This window comes from Quercus suber, unplaced genomic scaffold (genome assembly GCF_002906115.3).
Source record: "Quercus suber isolate HL8 unplaced genomic scaffold, Cork oak 2.0 scaffold_512, whole genome shotgun sequence".
Taxonomy (NCBI): Eukaryota; Viridiplantae; Streptophyta; class Magnoliopsida; order Fagales; family Fagaceae; genus Quercus; species Quercus suber.
This window is the reverse complement of record NW_027069961.1, coordinates 111,442-124,218: the sequence shown is the minus strand read 5'-3', so window position 1 is coordinate 124,218 and position 12,777 is coordinate 111,442.

Below are 12,777 nucleotides of genomic sequence, written 5' to 3'. Positions count from 1 at the left end.
TTTGATATTCACACACAACACACAAGTCTATGTTTAATGAATGCCATATTTATTTGTGTGATTGTACTTTTTTAAATGTGTTTTCACAAGCTCAATCTTTGTTGATCAAACACAAAAAGATTTTTGAGTGTTTTAACTTATTTTTGGAAAGTATTTTGTTTTTACAAAAATGTCAAAAATTTCAAAAACAGTGTTGCCCTGTTTTGGTGACTTAGTTGCGGGTTGGTCTAGTCGTATGCCCCAGTCGCGAGCCCACTTCGAGATTTTTCATGGCTCACTGGCGAGTCAAGGTCTTAGTCGTGAAAAATACTTAAAATGTTTTTTAAAATTTGAGTTTTTATGTTTTTCGCGACTCAGTGTGGAGACTTGTTCGCAGGTGGAAGGTCTAGTCGCGAGGGGTACATAGAGATTTTCGCGGCTCCCCTGGCGACTGTCTCGAGGGTAGACCTTCCAGTCGCAAAAAACACTTAGAAAATTTTTCAGAAATCTTGATTTCAAAGTGTTTTGCGGCTTACCCTGGCAACTGACTGGTGACTTGATCCAGTTGCGAAAAACGCGTGTTTTGCGTTTTAAGGACAGTTTTTCAAAAACTTTACAGTTTTCGCTTGAATTTTTTGTGTATGTTCATTGTCTTCCCCATTTCTCTCTATCAAACTCTCCGAGTAACTCTTCATAAAGCATCAATTTTTGCATCATTTCTACTCTAATCTTCAAGAAAAAGGTATGGGTTTTTCTTATTCTCACCTATTATTTCTTGTTTTTGCGTATTTTTCTTGTTTTGTGAGGTGTTTTTGAGTTTTGAGATATAATGTGTTCGAACTTGGTTTGGGTTTATGTGTGCTGAGATTTGATCTTTTGATCTTGGCTAAACTCTGTTTCTAGTATTCTTAACATGTGTGTTATCATGTTTTAGTTTATCGGAGGTGATTGCTTGTTATTTCTCTTACCCATGTTGTTTTTGGTTCGGTTTTTCTGGGTTTTTTTCTCTGTGTGTGTGTGTTTGGCTAGTTCTATATGGGTGTTGTTATCTTTAATTACTAAAGATAGTATGTTGCTTTTGCCTTGTGGTTATTGTTTGCTCTGAGTTGGTTTGATCATTTCATTCTCATGAAGTTATATCTCATTGTCATATGATTTGTTTTGGTTTAATCTGGTTTTCATTGCTTCTGTTCAACTGATTATTCTTGTTGAAGTATGTGGTTGGGAATGTGCACTAAAGAGCTCTTGGTTGCCTAAACTGTGCTCTTTGTCACAATAAGATATACATTATATTGTTGTTAAAGTGTTCTATTCTTTTTTTATCAGTGATACCTCTTTATGTTTAATGCTTTTTAATACACTATGGTTAATATGTTGTTTTTATGGTTTAAAACTCATGGTCTTTATAATTTTATGATGTTTATTCAGTGTTTATTTACTGGATTTGTACCCATGTTGCGTTTGTAAGCTTTTAGGGTTTGTTTCTATGCATTTTGTAGGCTTTTATGATTTGTACCATACTTATGCAGCCTTTATGCTTTGTTGCCTTGTGCTTCTAATTAAATGTTATGCATTTTCTTTAAGTACTCTCACTCTTGTGCCCTAGTAGGATTTTATTACTAGATGCATATACTTCATGTACTATGCATTAGTTGAGTGTTGGTCATTAAAGTGATTTGCTTTGTGCATATCAGCTTGAATGTCCGGATGTTCATTCCAAGTGTGAATGAGCATTGTGGTCACTATCTTTCAGTGATTGCTTGTTTGGTCAAGCCATGATTTTTTACTTTATTCCATTTTGCTTGATCATATTGTGCTTACTCCATACACATTACAAGTTTTTTGTATACAATGAACTTATTGTGTTATTGTGTTTCAGGAGATTTTTTGGTCTTATGGTTCAAATGCTTCACAAATTTTAGAGTTAGGTGTGAGTGAGTTTTCCAACTGTTCTCAACTCAGGTGTTAAGTCTAGAGTTTGTTGTAGAGTTTTGTCACGGAATAGCCAAAAGAGGAGATTGTAAGGTTGAATTTAATCAACCATCTTGTTGGCTTTATTCCATGTCAAATTTTCTTGTATTTTAGCAATTAGTAACTCTGTATTTAGGTGGGAATCATGTAAGGGTAGTGAGTGAGAGAGGGTGAAGAATTGCTCAAGATTGTGCAAGGATGCAGAGACTCGTGGCTGGACTCGGGGTGACTTGCGACTGGCAAGCTGCCAAAGTTGGCACACGTGTGGAGCATGCAAGGGAGCTAAAGAGTCACACCAGCTGTTGCACTACAGGACAAAAGTTCCAGGCTGGCCAGGCTGTTAACTCGTGGCTTGAACTTGTGACTCATCCAAGTCGCGAGGCCAAGCCGCCAACCAGCCCTGTTTTGAAAAACCTGACTCTTTACATTCCTATCTCACCCTAGTATAAATAACCCTTAAACCCACGAAATGTTGAAAGCTTCTAGAGAGAATTTTGTGAGAGAAACTCTAGAGAAAAACAAGATTGCCTCATCCACTACAGGACAAAAGTCCCAGGCTGGCCAGGCTGTTAACTCGCGGCTTGAACTCGCGACTTAGCCAAGTCGCGAGGCCAAGCCGCCAACCAGCCATATTTTGAAAAACCTGACTCTTTACATTCCTATCTCACCCTAGTATAAATACCCTTTAAACCCACGAAATGTTGAGAGCTTCCAGAGAGAATTTTGTGAGAGAAACTCTAGAGAAAAACAAGATTGCCTCATCCACAATCTTCACCTAAGAGACTCTTCAAATTCCTCTACTCTCTTCCTCTCCATTGATATATCCTTGAGAGATTCTTGACCAAATCTTTTTCTTACCATACCCATATCTGTGAGAAGGTTCTTTTGGTGCCAAGGGAAGCAGTTTGGAAGGGACCAATGATTATTGGTTGATGCTATGGTTTATAGTGGAATTCGGTAAGCTAGAAAAGAAAAAGGTTCGGTGCAACCTCGTTGGAGCAAGAAGGTTGGAGGGCTTAGGTACCTGGGTAGATTAGGTTTGGAAGGTCTATTGCTGTTCATGTATCCCAACTACATTTTCTAATAGATTATTGACCACTTGGAAGGCGGTAGAGAGGTTTTACGCCGAGGGTTTCGGTTTCCTCTTCGATAACACATCGTGTGTTGTCCTTGTGTTTGCATCTCTCTTCCCTTTATCTTTACTGTTTAATTACTGCTGTGTTTGTGATTATTTATAGTTTAGATTGTTTATCAATTCTGTTATAAGCTTGTTATCATTTTTTTGCACATACATTGTTTGATATAAAGTTTGAATTGGTAATTTGTTGTTTGGGGGTCTAAACATTCATAGTGTTTTCAACGCTATTTGAACTTTTAATTATAAAATAAAATTAACTAGGAGTTTACATGGACCAAGGCCAAAAAAGAAGGGCCGAAACTGTTCTTTGCTGAGATTCATTGCCGACTCTAGCATGTAGGGTGCCGGTGAATCTTAAGTTTGATTTTCAATTGTATTTACGTGTGTTTCTTTAGAGTAGACTACAAGAGAAAATGTTATTGTAGCATGTGAATTTCCACAGCACAATTAGTCTCAACATTCTGAAAAAAAAAAAAAAAAAAAGTAGCAATTCATCGGACTCGCATATAGTTAGGGGCATGAAAACACTTGCCTTTTTAATTTAGTTAAAAAACTAGCTATTTCTTTTCCTCCAGAAGCAATTAACGTAAGTTTCTCATAAATAAATAAATCTCGAGCTGATTTGAGTCTGTGCTTCTCTTAACAATTAAAACTTTACTTTCACCATAATAAGAAGTGCAGCACAATATAATTATGCTAATCCAAGCAGGCAAATCTTAATCTGTCGCACCAATGTTTCCTTTGAAGTAGAAAAGGTGCAATAAAATTGAGCTGTTGCAAGTTGCCTATAAAAAAAAAGCCAGGTTGAAGTCTTCTTCAGATTCCTTCTTTGTATAGAATATATTCCATTATGGTCAACTAATTGATGCAGTTGACAAATGGAAGAAGAAATGCAAGACCAAGATAAGGACTAGGCAATTTAGTTAGAGGAGTGTAAAATTACGTAGCAGTCCAACTTCAATTCTTTCATTTCCTATAAATAGAGACTCTAAGATGTAGTATTTTGCAGCATCCATTGGATTATGAAGTATTATTTGAGAGGAAGAGAGTTCTAACATGAGGATAAGAGTTTTGTTTGGTAGCCAAGGATGACTTGCCTGCTCCGTCAAAGGGTTTCAATTGTATTTAGTCTGGAAACTCTTGCATGGTTCGTAGGCAGTCTCCTTGGCTAATCTGATAGGCTCTTCTTTCTTATGCTGGGCCTTCTCTTCTTTTAAGCAACCTCTCAACATTAGTTTGCCTGCATAATTCGTACGAGGATGTTGGAAGATCCTAATGGGGCATGAGTTTAAGATCAAGAAGAAGGGTACATGAAAATGAAATTCTTATTCATGCTTGCCTTCTCCGATCCTTATAATGACCATGTACTGTGTAATGTCACTAAACTATGAAGCTCTTAGCATCACAATTTCTTGTGTTAAAAATAACCCAAATATACAGTCATTACACTCTTAATAATTTGTGAAGAAAAACATTCACACATAAAACAATTTTACTTTGACTGTTCAGATTTGTGTACATTTTTTGAAGGTTTGGATATTAAATGTAAAGATTTGTGTACATTGTTTGAAGACTTGGAAGTTGAATGTATAGACTATACACTTTTTGCATTGTGAAAAAAAAAAAAAAAAAAAATCCACAAATGAAACAATTGGGTACTTTGAATGTATAGAATTGTGTTCATTTCTTAAAAGTTACACATTAAATGTATTAAATTATGTATATTTTTTGAAGATTTGGATATTGAATGTATAACATACTCTACATTATGAATAATTTGTGAAGAAAATGTCTACATATCAAACAAATGTGTACTTTGAATATTCAGACTGGAAATACATTTATTGAAGGGATGGACATTAAATGTACAAATTTGTGTACATTCTTTTAAGATTTGGACATTAATTGTACTGACTTTACACTTTGTATCTTGGAGAAAAATATCCACAAATCAAACTATTGTGTACATTCATTGTTCAAACTCATCCTCTGTGTGTGTTTGTTTCTTTAAAAAAAAAAAAAATCCGAAGTCATCATTCTAAAAAAAAATGTCTGAACTCATCATTTCATTATCTAACAACTTTGTCATGTTTTTTAATTTTATTATTTTTTTAAGATTTAATAAACACATTACCACCTAAAACAAATAAACTCACATCATCTATATATTTATATAAAACAAATAAACTTCCACAAATTTCCATATCAGCACAATATTAAAAAAAAAAAACATAATAAAACTTTTTTAAAACCTGAACCCAATGCTTTGCCTTCTCTTTCTCCAAAATGCATGCCTTGTCTTCTCTCCTTCTACCGGCTCCCCCAACCCAACGCTCCTTTATGCTTCTCCTCCACCAGCTCCCCAAATGATCAGACTCATGGCAAACCAACAACAAAGCATCTAAAGACACCATTCCCACCATACCCACAAATTCCTTAATCAAAACCCACCATACCCACCATACCCACGTGCCAACAGACATCTTCTTCCTCAGAACAAAATACATAAATACTATATAACTAAAACTTTTGAACCTTTATTAATCTCTTGAGAGAATGCCGCATTAGTTTTGTTGGCTCCTTACTCACCAACCACAGCTAAGAAGGTTGATAGCGTGCCTTACATGACAGAAATTTCAGAAAGTGAAAAACAAAAAGAAAAAAAAAAGGATTTAGTGGCAGAACTCACATCATTGCCGTTGTTATCACTTTTTTCTTATTGTCATCTCACGTCGCCGGTCATCTCCCTATACTACTCAAGTTTTCTTAGACTGCCCTACCTTTCTATTTCGTCTCCTTTTTCTCATGTTTTGAGTCATACTACCATCCTTTATTTTTCTTTTATATTATGTGGTAGTTGTGGGCTCTTGGTTTATAAGCTACCTGATATCTCATGTGAATTTAATGTAGTGTTTTGAAACTTGAAACAACTTTTTGAAATTTTAAAAATTTCAATTATACATGCTTTCATTTGTTAATAAAAATAATGTGTTTATTTTATTTATTTATTTATTATTAGTTTTTTATTGTTATCATCCAAGTCTTTTTTTTTTTTTTTTTAATATCACCACGTTTATTATTATTATTAATGCTGAAATTTAAGTACTAATAGACAGGTATATTAGTTAAAATATATACACATATAATTCTAAGTATTTTAAACAAATTATATGAACTCTAATTAATAAATATTTAAATATATTCAAAGTCTAAGTACTCCAACCAAAAGAATTCAGTTATTTAGTTTACGACTTTATGTCTACAATTTGTCGTTTGAATTTTATATTTGCCCTCACATAACATATAACATATAGGGCATGTTTGTTATTGTTGCTTAAATAATAATTTTCAGTATTTAAACAATATTACAGATATTTCCATATATTTTTTTACCCACACGTATTTCCACAAAACAACAATAATATTACTAGAATTTTCTTATCAAACGGGCCCTAATAACTTGGACTTCTAGAGAACCTTTTAGACATGAAGAGAGTTTAGCCTTATCATTACTATTAAAGGTGTTTGACAAAATGTCTGAGAGAAATTTGAAATTACTTCAATTATTTTCTTTTATATGTTTTGATCTATTCATGTACGGAGTAACGAGGGGTTTCCCTATTTTAATAGTCATAGATTACAAAATGAACATTTGGTGAATATATCTGTAAATTTCTGTAATTTGGTTTTTTTTTTTTTTTTTTTTTTTTGTTTTTTTGTTTTTTTGTTTCATGTTGTTATTAGTTCTTGAGATCAATGAGGGCTATGATTCCTAGGTATAACCTATTAAAAAAATAAACTGAATTCCTAGGCATTGATGTTGATCTTTTACTCAAATTTTGTTGCTTAATAATTTATAATCAAAATAATTGATAATCAAGTAGATAGTTTAGTAAATATACTTTTTTCATACTAATAAAATTTAATAAATTCAAAGAAAAAGTATGATTTCCCGTGCATTGCATGGGATTAGCGACTAGTTATGCTAATAAACATTCCAAACAATTCTATATGTATCTAAAAGTTGGAGCATAGCATTTCCAACAGCGGTTAAATTATCCACTCATTTCCAAGATTCTCTCTCTTATTTTTAACTCTCTTTTTTCTTATTAATTTCCCACTTGATATTATACTTTCTCCAACTTTTCCTCCCCATTTTACCTTTTCAGCTCCCCTCTACTATTTATTTTAATATCACTCTTCCTATAATTATTTTTGGCTTTTCTTATTCCTCTCCTTTTACTATAAATTTTAAATTCTCTATTTCATTCTATACATAGTTTTCCCACACACAAAAGGGTATTTCTCTCTCACAATTTTTTTTTTCATTTTTTGGTGGATTTTTTATTTTTATTTTTATTTTTCTTGCATTTCTACTTTAGGTTGATAAATTTTTGTATTATTTGGAACTCTATTTTGGGTTGATGTAATTAAGTTGCTATTTTTTTTTCCTTCTCTTTGATTTCAAAGATAGTGTATAAGAATATAATGTTTCTTTATTATGTAACATAACATGACTTGGAAAATTTTGTTTTTACTACAATATTTTTTATTTTTACTTTTTTTCTTCTCGTATTATTTTCTATAAATTTCTTATTATTCTCTCTCACATTCTCTCTTAAAAAGTGGTTATTCTCTTTCTATCTCTTCATTTTTATTCTTTCTTGCAACTCTACTTTATATTGATGAATCATTGTGATTTTTAAAACTCTATTTTGTGATCATACGTTTTGGTGTATTATTTTTTAGTTTCCCATCACAAGTAGTATCTCTCTCTCTCTCAAAGTTTTGGTTTGATTTTTGTTTGAGTTTATATCAAAATATAATCTTGGCTATGCTAATAATAGACTAGCATTCGGTCTATTTTGGTCCACTTCATCAATTTGGTTTGGTTTGGCCTACATCAGTCCACTTCAATCAATTTTGGTCTAATTCAATTTACTTCGCTCCACTTCAATTCAATTATGTCCATTTAGTCTACTTCAGTCTAGTTAGTTCATTTTGGTCCATTCAGGCTACTTTAGTCCATTCAGTCATGTTCAGTCTATTTTGTGTAATTCGGTCTACATCGGTCCAATTTGGCCCATTCAGTCCATTCAATCCACTTTGATCTATTCGGTCCAATTTAGTTCATATGGTCCACTTAGGTATATTCGGTCCATTCGGTCCACTTAGGTCTATTCGGTCCGATTAGATTTATTTGGTCAACTTCGGTCCATTTGGTCCATTTTAGATCACTTTGGTCTAATTCGGCGTACCTACTTAAGAATGACAAAATATAAGTTTGGGTTGAGAGTACTATTAATTATTTGAATAATATTAATTGCAATTATATGATAAGTTTTGGTTATCATAATAATCTCCTTAAGAAAATGAGAATTTGAATAATAACTTTGAAACTTAAAAATTTTAATTGTATCAAAAGAAATTAGGAAAATATAATGCATAATAAAAATATTTAGAAGAATATGGATCATTTCATAAAAGAATAATATCAATAAAAAACATAAAAAATGATAAAGTTATATATTTGTAAAAATAGATTGATGAAAATTACTTTTTGAAATTGTTTAAACAAATGAGAAACTTCCCTAAAGATTAGATTTGTATATTCATAGTCTCAAGGTTTAGAAAGACTTTCACTTAAATTTAGCCAGATCGAAGTGGACTGAAATGCTATGTTAATGTGGCTCAACAAAAATGTAGCAATAATAAATGCTATACTAATGATTTTAGATATTACGAGTTTGATATCTATACTTAAAAAAAAAAAAAAAATTTTGGATTTAGAATAGGCACTCTCAACCTAAGCATGTCTTTTGCCTATATGTAAGTGCACTAAAATGAATCAAAGTGGACCAAAATGGACTGAATGGAACGAAGTAGACCGAATGGATAAAATAGGACTAAAGTGGACTGAATAGAACAGAGTGGACCAATGTGGAACGAATAGGACTGAAGGTGACCAAAATGGACCGAATAAGAATGAATGAACAGATTAGGACCAAAGTGGACATAATGGATCGAATAGGAACAAATAGGACTACATCGAACTACATAGGACCATAATGGACGAATATGACCAATATTGATTGAATAGGATTGAAGCGGACATAATAGACCAAATATGACCAATGTGGACCTAATAGGACTAAAGTAGATAGAATAGGACCGAAGAGGGTATAATGAATCGTAGTGGACCAAATAGGACTTTTGAATATTTATAATTTTTATTGCATTTTTAAAGCTCATATTTCTAATTTCTAATGTTTATTTTGTTTGTATTTTTTAACTCAAAACTAAAGATTTTAGCCCAAATATAAAAAAACTTCATACTTTTTAACCCAAAAATTAAATTTTTTTTTTTTGAGCTAAACTTGAAAATGCAACCTGCACAAAGAATCAATTTAGGCCCAATTAGTCCAAAATGGACCAAAGGGGACCAAAATTGACTGAGTGAATTAAAGTGGATTGAAGAAAACCTAATTGGACTGAATGAGACTGAAGTAGATCTAATTGTACCAAATAGCATTTGTTTAATTTTTAGGGAGAAATTATTTTTAATAAATTTTAGAGAACAAATTATACATTATATTATAATTACAAAATAATTATTTATTTCCATGCATCGTATGGGTCTGCGATTAGTGATATATAAAACCCAAAAAGCAGCACCGTTCATCAACAAATCCAAAGAAAAAATCGATAATCTCCCAATAAAAAAAACCAAGAACCCAATAAATCTTGATGCAGTGATATGCTTAGCTCTTGATGCTGTCTTTACCACGAAACTTCAGGTGACGCAGCCAGAGATCTAATATGCCAACAGAGTCTAGAAGGCCACCGCAATTAGACAGAAGCCACCAGAGCCACTGTCAACGTGATCCATTGTGACTTTGTGAGTGGGTAGCATTAATTTTCAGGAGTTCTCCTAGGTGTATTTGATAATTCATAAGCCTGAAACTAAACCTGACGATTTCATTTCAGTATGCTTCTATCTTTCTCTTTCTATGTGCTTTTGTGTTTGCTTAATTTTTTCTTTTCTTTGTTCTTTGCATTATTTTGTGGGTGTTGAAATTTCTTGAAAAACCAGTAAGTTTATTTTGGCGTTAAGTTTTATTGTTAAAGTCAATTTGTCATACACGGCGGGGATCCTACTACGGTGAGGCAATAGCATACATGGGTTGGGGTTAATGGCAACTAGGTGCTTGTGCTTGAGAGAGATGAGATGGTGGCCTCATCACCTTACGGTGATATCGTGCATGCATTGCTTGCACTACTTGTGAAAGTGAGGGAGTCTGTATAAAGTTGCTACCAATCATTGAGATTTCTTAAAGATGTTTGTTACATGAGTTTTAAAAAAGTGGTTTTTCCTAAGTGTGTTTCCTCTAAGCCTGTACTAGATAAAACCATGTTTTTAACCAAAAAAAGAAGAGGAAAGATCCAGGGTTCGATTATGAGTAGGGAATGTGTAAAGTACTCAACCGGTTTGAAAATAAAATCAAATACAAAGATAAATGATAAATTAAGTATTAGCAATATTGAGATCTCTTGAAGGTTATACATTCCAAACACCAATGCAGAGAGTACTAGTAACCATGACATTTACTCAAGACCACCACACCACCACCACCACCACCCCCACCAAAAAAAAAGAACTAGCAAATACTATTATATGCGTTTGTCTGCCATTTCTTCACATATTTTTCCCACACAAATGCTTTTCTGGCCCTTCGCAGATAGTTGTAGTCTTGAGCTTGTCGTGAAAGAAGATGTAACATTAGAGATGAAGAAAAGGCTATCTGCTGTAAAGGTGACTGGCCGAAAATCAAACAAAAGGTCAGCGATAATTAGGGAGAGAATTGTTACATAATCATACACTTAAACCTGCTCAAAGCTTTGTAGCTCAATTGGCGCCTTCTGATGTTTTCAACAGAGACATCCAAGATTCAAATCCCTTTCTTGCATTGTATCAATCAAATTATAAAAAAACCATACACTTGAAACCCATTTGAGAAGAAGGCATGCCATTAACAACAATTTCGTTTTTCATGTACCTTTAGTCCTGATACTCACTTATGCCCCATATGTAGGACATTTTCCAACATTCTGGTACTAATCATGTATGCAAAATAATGTTCAAGGCTTAGGCTTGTAATTACAAGAAAAGAAGGCCCAACAAGAGAAAAAAGAGCCTGTTAAATTAGCCAAGAAGACTGCCTATGAACCACACGAGTTTCTAGACATAAAGCTTGAAACCCCTTGAAGAGTAGGCAAGTCATCCTTGGCTACCAAACTAGACTCTTATCCTCATGTTAGATCTCTCTTCTTCTCAAATGATACTTCATAATCCTAATGGATGCTGCAATATAACATCTTAGAGTCTCTATTTATAGGAAGTGCAAGAATCGAAGTTGGACCACTACCTAATTTTATATCCCTCTGACTAAATTGCCTAGTACTTATCTTGGTCTTACATTTCTCCTTCCATTTGTCAATTGCATCAATTAGCTGACCATAATGGAATATATTCTACACAAAGAAGGAAAGCTGTAGAAGGCTTCTATCTGAAACTTTGGTTAGGCAGCAACTTGCAAAAATTCAATCTGTTTGCACCTTTTGTACTTCAAAGGAAATATAGTTGTGACAGTTAAAGATTTGCCTGCCTGGATTGGAATAATTAATATTATGCTGCTCAATTACATGTTATTATGGTGAAACAAATACACACCCAAAAGAGATGGAATGAGGTTCTACTTATTTTGGTATAATTAATATTGCGTTGCACGCCATTATTGTGAAATTTAAAGCATTAATTTTTAGGGGCAATATGGACTCAATAGTTAGCTTGTCTCAGCTTACCTTCAAGAAAAAAGAAAGAGATTTAAAAAAAAATAAATGGTAAATGTTTTCATACCCCAAACTATGTTATTCCGATTTTCTTTCTCTCTCTATAGAGAATGCTGAGATTTGTCAGTGGAAGTTTTGTCACAATTATAAAGTCTGCATACATGAATAGAATAGACCAAATTCTATATGACATGTATAGTTGAGCTCAACATATATACTCCAAATTCTGTATGACATATATAGTTGAGCTCAACATATATGCTCAAATAAAGTAATTAAAGAAGTTCTTCATTAAAGAGATTCTTGTTGATGCTTAGAACACTTTATACACTTTTGACAAGAATTTAGACCCCTTAAACAACCAGATTGCGTAGCCTAGATTAATTAGCCAAGTTGTTACTTAGTCAAATTAAGCAATTCTAGGTTAAAACAATCAAATAATCATATCAAGAATAATAATGCAGCAGAAAATAAATGAACACAAGATATGATCACCCAGGAAACTACACGGTAAAAACCTGGAGAGGATTTGACCCACCGATCCTCAAGGCATAACAGAATTCACTATGAAAGAATTGAAGTTCTTACAAAAGGACTACAAGCTCCCCGCTCGACTTCCTAATGCTACCCACCAGTAGAACTTCCTGACACGACCACGCGCAGGCTCCGAATCCACGGACTACTTCTTTCTTGAATTCCTCAATCAGCTACAAGCTCCCCGCTTGCTTTTCTTTTAAGTTCCAATGGTTGCAACAGTAATGATCTTCAAGATGTTGAAATCATCTCTACCATGAAAACCCTAAGTTTTGTGTAAAGGAAAGCTCCTCAAAGATCTCACA